General features: G+C 38.7%; 1 pseudogene; it reads right to left on the bottom strand.

Annotated features, from left to right (window-relative positions):
• Positions 1-564: 564 nt before the first annotated feature.
• LOC148768542 (uncharacterized) lies at positions 565-2386 on the bottom strand (annotated as a pseudogene).
• Between the last annotated feature and the right edge of the window lie 8459 nt (positions 2387-10845).

Below are 10845 nucleotides of genomic sequence, written 5' to 3'. Positions count from 1 at the left end.
TATTGGTTAATAAATCTATATTTATTAGGGATATTCTCCTTTGACTTGGAGGATTGGTCGTTTATATTTATCTGAGATTGTTTCTTGACCACGTGAATAATTAAATTGTCACTTCTGAATTTTCACGTGAACAATCAAATATTTTGTTTTACAAACTAAAATTTTCACTTTTGAATTTTTATTTTGTGAAAATATTTCCTTCTTTGGTAGGCTATACGTATTAATTGTATAAATGTAATTATGTGAGTGAAAATAAAAACATCATATTAATTTTTCGTACATCTATATTTTGGCATTAATCACTTATGTTATATTAAGTTGGACTTATAAATTAATGTGCAGTCGACTTGATCGTAATTCTCTGAATAGAAGTGTCCCAATACTCATCAACCTTAGTAACATCATAGAAATGTACATTTATTTTATTTACACTACATTAGATCTACAATTCTCAAGAACCGAAGATCTTTCTACCTTAGTAAACGTCAAAAAGTCATCATTCATTTGGTGTCAAAAAACAAAACAAAATCAATTTATGATTCTTACAAATGTTCCATCTTCTCTTCACCTCTTGTATCCACGAGTATGGTTTTGAAGATTCTAGTTATCTCCTAGAAGTCAATCGTATTCTAGAAGCAAATCCGCTTCTTGTCTCTGTAGAGAAGCAACGTGTGTTTCTGCAGTTTTGACTAGCTTATCTTTTTGAACCGCATCCATTCTTAAACTTATTCAAATTCTGACTTATTTCCTTTTGTAACAGCTTAACTTCAGATAAAGTTTTTTCTTTCTTCTCCTCAAGCTGCAACTTTTCTTTTTCAAGCCTTTTGATCTCTAGTTTTGAAGTTCGAGTTTTGGCAATTATTTCAATCAGGTTTTGCATGTAATGATGCATATGGCCGATTATAAATCCAAGGAAGATAGAAAACATTTCAAGATCAAGCAATCCATATCATTATGTGCTACTAAATACGAAAAAAATGGTTAATTCCATTTATTTTTTTGTTTCTAAACACGAATACAATGACTGTATGAGTGCTAAATATATGCATGTGCAAGAGCAGTTACAATATTGTTTCAAGAAATTCAATGTTTGAGAAGATCGAAGACTACATTGCAAAACAAATTCAAGATTGAATTTACTTGCAAAAGACCATTTCTGTAACACAATCAACTATAGGGATAAAATCAAATATCTAAAATAATCTAAATCAGGGATTAGAATCATCTTGTGCAATTCAACTTTCATATATATATATATATATATATATATATTATATAAGCTTTGGAATTCTTTTGAACTCTTTTCAAGTAAGAGGTATGATGTATTTGCAAAAACAAAATTCATAAATTTAGAAATAAAAAAATAAATGTAATGGGTTGCCCATAAAATAATGAAGAAAGATAAAAAAAAAAAAATCAAGTTTGTGGTGAAATAAAAATGACCCATTTTAAAATAGAATATTCTACAAAAACCTAATTTACTAGGTTTTTGCTGTCCAAACTCCAAACAGACAACAACTCTCCCTCCCACTCTCGAACAATGAACAAAGATAAAAAAAAAAGTCAAGTTAGTGGTGAAATAAATGGCCCATTTTAAAATAGAATATTCCACAAAAACCTAATCCACTAGGTTTTTGTTGTCCAAACTCCAAACAGACAACAACTCTCCCTCTCACTCTCTATCTGTGACAAGTGACAGAGATATTGAATAAGTGGCTCGAAGATCATGTCAAGGGGTGGTATATAATCAATCACCTTTATTTATTTATCTATTTGCTTTCATTTAGAGCATTCACTCTCTTTTTATTTATTTATTTTATTTTTTATTTTTCATTTTTTTAAGGCAAATTAATAGCTTTGAATGACTCTCCGACCAATTAATTTAACATCCAAATTAATAAAGAACTAAGCAAATAAATATGCCCTAAGAAGACAGAAGAAAATGACACATTATAACAAAGGAACATTAGTTTTTCCTACGTACACAACACACATACAAGTGAATTTCCATGTTTAAGTCTCACCAACTGCTCGAATTTAAATTCTCACCAAAAAAATCCAATGAGGAAGAAAAAACAACCCTGTTACTGTATTACATCATAAGACCAACATATAGAAACACCAATTATATACATATGAAATGTATTGACATAAAAATAACACATGCACACACACAAACCAAGAATAAATCTTTTGCCCTAAAATGATGAAGAACCATACCCACTAAAGTAGCCTCGAGCAAGTTAATTCTCCGGAGAACCTCATCCATGGGTGTTATTGTACCATGTTTAGAACCCTTGTTCTGAATTTTGATTATGCTAAACAAGTTTTATAATAGGATGACAAAAATAGTGCTTGCAACTGTTAAAAAGGTAGTCTTTCTCATTTACACTCTCCATAAACATAACAATGAAAAACAAGGGATTTATCTTTTGCCACAACTTCTTTCGTAGTAAAACCCCAATTTCCCCTTTCCAAAAGGTGTTTTATTCCCCATTCCTATGGATTTGAGAAAAAAAGATAAACATTACTCCAAGTCTTTTCAATCCAGCCAAGAGAAGAATTTTTTGGACTGGAGGAGTGTTAGCGTAGGTGACCAACAAGCCAACATGTGGCTGTGGTCTTTCGTATTTATTATTGTAATAAACGAACCTTTATTCGTATTAATGATAAAACATCTTGGCATTCTATATCTTTGTCCCTTTGTCACAAGCATAGATATAGTCCTTACAGTTATTACAAGTACTAGTAATTGATCTTTAGGATCATGAGATATTTACTTTAGTATTATAACTGTTAAACGTGTTCCTAGTCGAAGGGTTACGCCACAAATGATGATATTGGCCTTTCCCATTAAGAGACTATCACTTAGTGTATGTGTACTGCATCTCATCAGTAAACGGTATTATGATATCGGCATGCATAAGTGGGTGCTCGTAAGTTGACGAGTTCACTGAACTCCCTCACCCTAGAAATCTCTAAGTGGTTCTCAATAATCGAGTAGAGATATCTATGGTATAGTTGTACACCATTAGTCCTTATGACCTAGACATCACCGTGACTTCACTAGAGGACCAGCTGTATCGTGACCTGTCCCTGAGTTCCACCGAGGACCACCCCAAGGGCCAGTGTTCGTGCAGACCGAAATCTAGTGGGATGTCTGTGCATTGTATCGGGGATTCGATCGCTAGAATAGTCTTGGATGTCCTGTGTGTTCTGAAAGTTTGTAATCTCTAAGTCTCTGGCCAGAGCTGACTAAGTGATGATTAGAGAATTCTATTCTCTAAGTCATGCACGTAACGATTACAACACTTAGAACGATCGCACAATCATTGAACTACTAAGGAGGTCTCGATGAACCAATTCCTCTAGTTCAATCGGGACATATGAATCGAATGGATCGTACTGTACGTTAACTATATCAAAAAGGTTCTTGCAGGCACTTCATTTGTATCTAGGGAATCATGACGCGTAGTTGCTAGACGCCAATCTTGATTCGTTGGGTGATTAAGGTGAAACGAGCTTCATCTTAATCGTAACTCGAAGGGGACGAGTTTTGACCACAAAGGGTTGTGGGCCCACGGCTAGCTTACACCTGAACCATCGAGGGTCACACTGCTCGTGCACATGAGATCTTTGAATAAACGGTCAGAGATAAAATAGTTTATCTTTGCATAATTGGAAGTCAATATGATTGAGTCCAACATTCGTAATTTGGAATTATGAATGAGAATCAGAAAAGGAAAAGAATAGGTGAACGTGTTAGTGAACTTTCTAAATCGGGAAGTTTCCAAATTTAGAAAGTCCACTGAACTAGGGTTTCCACTTTTGGAAAGTTGGAAAATAAGAGATGGCACTCGTAATGACGAGGAAGTTATAATGATTCCGAAAATGCAATCGTTGAAATTTTTCGGTCATTGAATTGAGAGAGACGAGCAAGTAAAGGAACTAACGAGCTTAAGCTGTTGGGCCCAGTCCAACTTAAGCCCGCTAGGGTTTTATGCAAGGGACTATAAATACATGATTTATAGACCTTGCACACACACAACAAACCCTAACCCTAAAGCGGCCGTCCACCTCTCTCTCTCGCGCGGCCACCTCCGCCGTTGACGCCGCCCCGTCGCCGGAATCGGCCATCCCTTGGCCGATCCCATTCGGTATTCTTTTCTTTCTCGTTTCTTCCGTTTTATTCTAACTACTTCGTGTCTAGTGCCACGTTTTAGTAGATCGAAGTATACGAGGTGAAATCCGAGAGGAGGAAGATCGTAGATCGAAGAACCGAGGAGCAACGCACGAGCCGAAGCCGCACGCTGCCCCACGCGCCGCCCGGAAGTTCGCGCGTGAAACTCACGCGCCGCCGTGACCTCACGCGCCGCTGCTGCCGCTGCACCGCTGCTGCCCCGATTGTACGGATTGGTTTCCGTAGCAATCACGACGTGCTAAACGCTCCTACCTCACGCTTCAAGAGGTAAACACGCGAAACCCTAGTTTCGATTCGATTATGTTTAAACTATTATTTCATGTTTGTTTCGTATGATTTTATGTGATTATGTGTAATCGATTAAATCATTGTAAGCATGTTATTTGGTTTAAACGCGAGCATGTTAGTTGATTTAAATTCGATTGAATTTATTAGCATGTATGTTGTTTTTAATTTCGCTGGAAGCGCAAAGGTACGCGATTAATTGATTTAATTTGTCGGGCATGTACTATGTGTGTTTTAAAGTTGTTTAATTCGCATAAAGTTTTTGTTTTCCGCTGCGTACACGTGCCCGAATCCCAACAGTGGTATCAGAGCTCGTTGCGCAATTAATTGCGTTTCGTTTTAATATGCATGTTCGATTTATTAAAGTAGTGATAGTCGTATTATGTAATTGGGAGTTTTCGTAAGTTTAAAATATTTTTGAAATATTGTTTAGAATTTTTCCAGCTTTAAAATTGTTTAAAATTGGAAAATCGGATCTGAAATTATTTTTTAAACGTCGGTTTTTAATTATTCGGATCGAACCGGTCGAACCGGCCGGTTCGATGGTTGTGCACGATTTAGTTGACCGAATCCACGTGGATTCGGGTCGGTCAGACCGGTTCCCGGTCCGACTGACCCGGCCCACTGATTTGGGTCAGCTGGACCGGACAGAACCGGACCGTTTCGGTCCGAACCGGTCAGACCGGTCGGCCGAACCGGTTCACTGAAAATAAAAAAAAAAAAAAAAAAAAAAAATTATTTCAGATTTCTAAAATTAAACTTAAAACAAATTGATTTTAATTTTTGGAAAATTATTTTCAATTAATCTCAATTAGATAATTGGATCGACAATCATCTATTTTAGTAAATAGGTGTTAGATTAATTAAATTGATTTAAATTGTTAAATTGATTTCAATTAATAGAACATATATATAATATTGATTATAAGTTCAACTTAATTACTAGTACCTCAACATTATTTGAATGATTTATGCTAGTTGAGGTTCTATAATTATTTTGAAAACTCGATAATTAATTAATGTAATTAATTATGAAATTAGGTCGTATGTTCCTCTTAGGACAATATGCGCTTCCATATACCTTTAGAGAACATAGATGTAGGAATCACATAGACCAATCCAAACCTTCTGATGAGATAAAACATTTTAAATAAAATCCCTCATTCTTAATTCAATTAAGAATCATTTCAAGCTATAAAGAAAAACCCAATCTGTTGAGTTATTTCTTTCCTTCTGCCAACGGTTGGATTATGTGTAGCCCTTTACTATAGTGCAGTAAGCCGTGTTAGCGGGGAGTGCTATGGTAGAGTAAGCTGTAATTCAATTGACATAATGATGAAGGTAGCCGTAGAAAAGGGTTATGTTGAATTAACGTGGTCGGCTAGATTAACTAGGGACTACATTAGTTTGGCATAATCAAGTTCTATGAGCATCTTTGATTGGTAGGTTAGACTTGACACACGACGATTTTGATATTCGCGAGATTAACTTAGGTCATTATCAAGTGTGAGGAAAATTAATTTAGGGTCATATTGTGGATATGATTGATTGTGATCTACCTTTGGGCAAATATAATCGGGCTAGATTAACTACGGGTTATATTTGTCTATTGGACCTAAAGCCCATTAAGAAAAATCAGTTTTCTCGTTTGTCTACTAGAGGGAAGTGGAACTCGATAAAATTAGTGGGAGAACAATTAAATAACACAAGTCCAAACATTTAATTGTAACAATCATTTAACGCGAATCTCTAATAATCCTCTTCTCTATATGTCTCAGATAATCATGTCTAAGAATCCCATAATGTCAATCCTCGACAATAAACTCAATGGCCCTAATTACCTAGATTGGTTGCGTAGTCTTAAGCTTGTGCTAACTGTTGAGGGGCGTATCTATGTTTTGAACGAGAGGCTTCCCGCCACTATACCTGCCACAGCGACTGATGCTGAAAAGGAAACTTATGAAGTTTGGAAGAAAGATGACACTCATGCTAGGTGCTATATGATAGCCGCCATGGAGCCCGCACTTGCGAGGAAATATGAGTCTCACTTGCATGCTTTCGATATAAAGGCTCATCTCGATAGCATGTATAGTGAGAATATTAGGGCATCGAGGTACGCTGCTACAAAGGAGTTGATCACAGCGAGATTGCGCGAAGGGGTTTCGGTCCACGAGCACTGTCTCAAAATGATCACTCTCCTTGAAAAGCTAGTGAATCTTGATGTCACCCTCCCGGCCGAGCTCTCGTTGGATTTGATCCTGTTGTCTCTTCCTAGTTCCTATGAATCGTTCATAGTGAACTTCAACATGAACAAACTAGATCCTCCCTTGGATGAGTTAATGAACATGTTGGTCAGCTTCGAGTCCACCATTAAGAAAGAGAAGTCTGTTCTCGTTGCTGCTACTTCTGGAAAGAAGAGTTCTTTCCAAAAGAAGAGAAAGGAAAGAGTTCTTTTCCCTAACAGCAAGTTCGAAGTGGGTGAAGGTAGTGGGGGCCCCAAAGCAAAGGTTAGCAAACAAGTTGATGATGCTTGCCATCACTGTGGAAAGAAAGGACATTGGCGCCGCAACTGCAAGGCTTACCTAAAGCAGAAAGGTTCTGAAAAGGGTACGTATTTCATTGACGTAAATTTGTCTGTCAACTCTTCTTCTTGGGTATTGGATACGGGTTGTGGCTCACATTTGTGCAATGATTTGCAGCTAATGACAAGAAGTCGAAGACTTAGAGCGGGTGAGACCTACCTAAGGATGGGGAATGGAGCAAGAGTTGCTGCTGAAGCCATTGGCACAATTTACTTAAATGTTTTGGATTCTAGTTTTCCTATTGTTTTGAACGATTGTTTATTTGTTCCGTCGCTCATTAGAAACCTTATTTTTATTCCTGTATTAGATATTGAAGGTTTTACTTTTGTTTTTGGAAATTCGATTTGCATTATACAAAAGAATGAGAATTTAATTTGCAAAGGACGACTATTAAACAACTTGTATGAACTAAATCCAAGTGAAATACCTATTAATGTTATATCAGCAAAACGTAAGGAGATAGATCAAAACCCCGCACAACTTTGGCACGCTAGATTAGGTCATGTCTCTTTAAGAAGGATGAACGATTTTGTTAGTGAAGGATTGTTCTCTTTGGAGGACGTGAAATCACTACAAACTTGTGAATCTTGCCTTAAAGGGAAAATGACCAAGTCACCCTACAAAGGGAAAATGGAACGAGCCGAGGGTCTTTTGGATTTGATCCATACAGACGTATGTGGTCCACTAAGTGTTAGTGCGAAGGGTGGATATAACTACTTCGCTACCTTTACCGACGATTATTCTAGGTATGGGTATGTGTACTTGATGAAGTACAAGTCTGAAACATTTGAAAAGTTCAAAGATTTTAGACATGAAGTAGAAAAGCAACTCGGACGAAGTATTAAGAAGCTGCGATCCGATCGTGGTGGAGAATACTTGAGCATCGAGTTCATTGACTATCTAAAAGAAAATGGGATACAGTCCCAATGGACTCCACCGGGAACTCCTCAACTTAATGGAGTATCCGAACGTCGGAATCGAACTTTATTGGATATGGTTCGATCAATGATGGGGTTCACAAACTTACCGGCATACTTATGGGGTCATGCACTTCGTACTGCCGCGTATTTGCTGAATAGAGTTAACACCAAAGCAGTTAAATCCACACCGTATGAACTTTGGCATTCCCGGAAACCCAATTACAAACATATTAGGATATGGGGTTGTCCCGCTTATGTGAAGCGGTTAGTGGGAGATAAGTTGGATAGTAAATCCGACTTGTGCTATTTTGTGGGGTATCCCGAAGACTCGATGGGATACGAGTTCTACTATGTCAAAGAAGCAAAGACGTTTGTTTCGAGAAATGCCACCTTTTTGGAAAGGGAGTTTCTATCCGATAGAAAGGGCAACATGATAGAACTTGAAGTAGTTCAAGAACCACAAAGTGAAGTTCAAACACAAGATCAAGCAATCGAACCAATACAACAAACCACTAATATACCTCCTGAACCTACGGTACGTAGATCCGAAAGAGTTCGGAAAATGCCGGATAGGTTATTCCTCCTCGAAAATGATGAAGATCATGTTGATCTTGGACGAGATCCAAGAACATACAACGAGGCCGTATCGGATGCGGACATGGGACATTGGCTAACTTCCATGAAATCCGAAATGGACTCCATGTACTCCAACAAGGTGTGGACCTTGGTAGATCCACCTAAGGGAATTGTTCTTATAGGCAGCAAGTGGATCTATAAGAAGAAAATTGGAGTGGATGGAAAGGTGTCGACCTATAAAGCTAGATTGGTAGCAAAAGGATACACTCAAAGGCAAGGCGTTGACTATGAGGAAACCTTTTCACCAGTCGCGATGCTGAAGTCCATTAGGATTTTGCTGGCCATAGCTGCGTGGTACGACTACGAGATATGGCAAATGGATGTGAAGACCGCCTTCCTTAATGGAGACATTGAGGAAGAAATCTACATGGCGCAGCCGGAAGGCTTCATATCTTCTGGAAGTGAGCAAAAGGTTTGCAAGCTCCAGCGATCCATTTATGGATTGAAGCAAGCATCCCGTAGTTGGAACATTAGATTCGACTCAACTATCAAAGAGTTTGATTTTGAGAAGAATCCGGAGGAACCTTGTGTATACAAGAAGGTTAGTGGGAGGGCAGTAATATTTTTAGTGCTTTACGTTGACGACATTCTACTCATTGGGAATGATGTAGGAATGTTGCAACAAACGAAAGCATGGTTGTCCACGCGTTTCTCAATGAAGGATTTGGGAGAAGCATCTTACGTATTAGGAATACGCATCTATAGAGATAGAGCAAGAAAGATGCTTGGTTTATCCCAAAGCCTGTACATAGACACCGTTATGAAACGGTTTAGCATGGAAGAATCCAAGAAAGGATTCTTGCCAATGTCCCATGGGGTTCGTCTCTCGAAATCTATGTGTCCCCAAACACCTAATGAAACGAGGAGATGAAAAGGACGCCCTATGCTTCTGCCATAGGAAGCATAATGTATGGCATGCTATGTACGAGACCCGATATTGCGTATGCTGTGAGTGTCACAAGCAGATATCAGTCTAACCCCGGCCCGGCTCACTGGAAAGCCGTGAAAGATATCCTCAAGTACTTGCGAAGGACTAAGGATATATTTTTGGTCTATGGGGGTGCCGAGTTGAAATTAGAGGGTTTCACTGACTCTAGTTTTCAATCGGATGTGGACGACTCAAAGTCGAATTCTGGATTTATATTCACGCTGAATGGTGGTGCCGTGTGTTGGAAGAGTTCCAAGCAAAGCACGACGGCCGATTCCACTACCGAAGCGGAATACATTGCAGCATCCGAAGCTGCAAAAGAAGGGACTTGGATAAGGAAATTCATCCAAGAGTTGGGTGTCATTCCTGATGCTAGTGATCCAGTACCGTTGTACTGTGATAACACCGGAGCCGTGGCACAAGCTAAGGAGCCACGATCTCATCAGAAGTCGAAGCATATTCTGAGGAAGTATCATGTGATCTGAGAGATCATTGATAGAGGTGAAGTTAAGGTTGAACGAGTCACCTCGGAAGAGAACGTTGCAGACCCCTTCACGAAACCTTTACCGAGATCGGTCCATGAGAAACATCGAGAGTCGATGGGATTGCGATTTATGGGTAGTTGGCTTTAGGTCAAGTGGGAGATTGTTAGAGTAGGTGACCAACAAGCCAACATGTGGCTGTGGTCTTTCGTATTTATTATTGTAATAAACGAACCTTTATTCGTATTAATGATAAAACATCTTGGCATTCTATATCTTTGTCCCTTTGTCACAAGCATAGATATAGTCCTTACAGTTATTACAAGTACTAGTAATTGATCGTTAGGATCGTGAGATATTTACTTAAGTATTATAACTGTTAAACGTGTTCCTAGTCGAAGGGTTACGCCACTAATGAGGATATCGGCCTTTCCCATTAAGACTAGCACTTAGTGTATGTGTACTGCATCTCATCAGTAAACGGTATTGTGATATCGGCATGCATAAGTGGGTGCTCGTAAGTTGACGAGTTCACTGAACTCCCTCACCCTAGAAATCTCTAAGTGGTTCCCAATAATCGAGTAGCGATATCTATGGTATAGTTGTACACCATTAGTCCTTATGACCTAGACATCACCGTGACTTCACTAGAGGACCAGCTGTATCGTGACCTGTCCCTGAGTTCCACCGAGGACCATCCCAAGGGCCAGTGTTCGTGCAGTCCGAAATCTAGTGGGAGGTCTGTGCATTGTAGTCGGGGATTCGATCGCTAGAATAGTCTTGGATGTCCTGTGTGTTCTGAAAGTTTGTA

Source organism: Erythranthe guttata, chromosome 8 (assembly GCF_056151865.1).
Source record: "Erythranthe guttata isolate IM_541 chromosome 8, IM_541, whole genome shotgun sequence".
NCBI classification, from domain to species: Eukaryota; Viridiplantae; Streptophyta; class Magnoliopsida; order Lamiales; family Phrymaceae; genus Erythranthe; species Erythranthe guttata.
The sequence above is the reverse complement of the archived record's forward strand: the minus strand, read 5'-3'. Positions and strand labels throughout refer to the sequence as shown.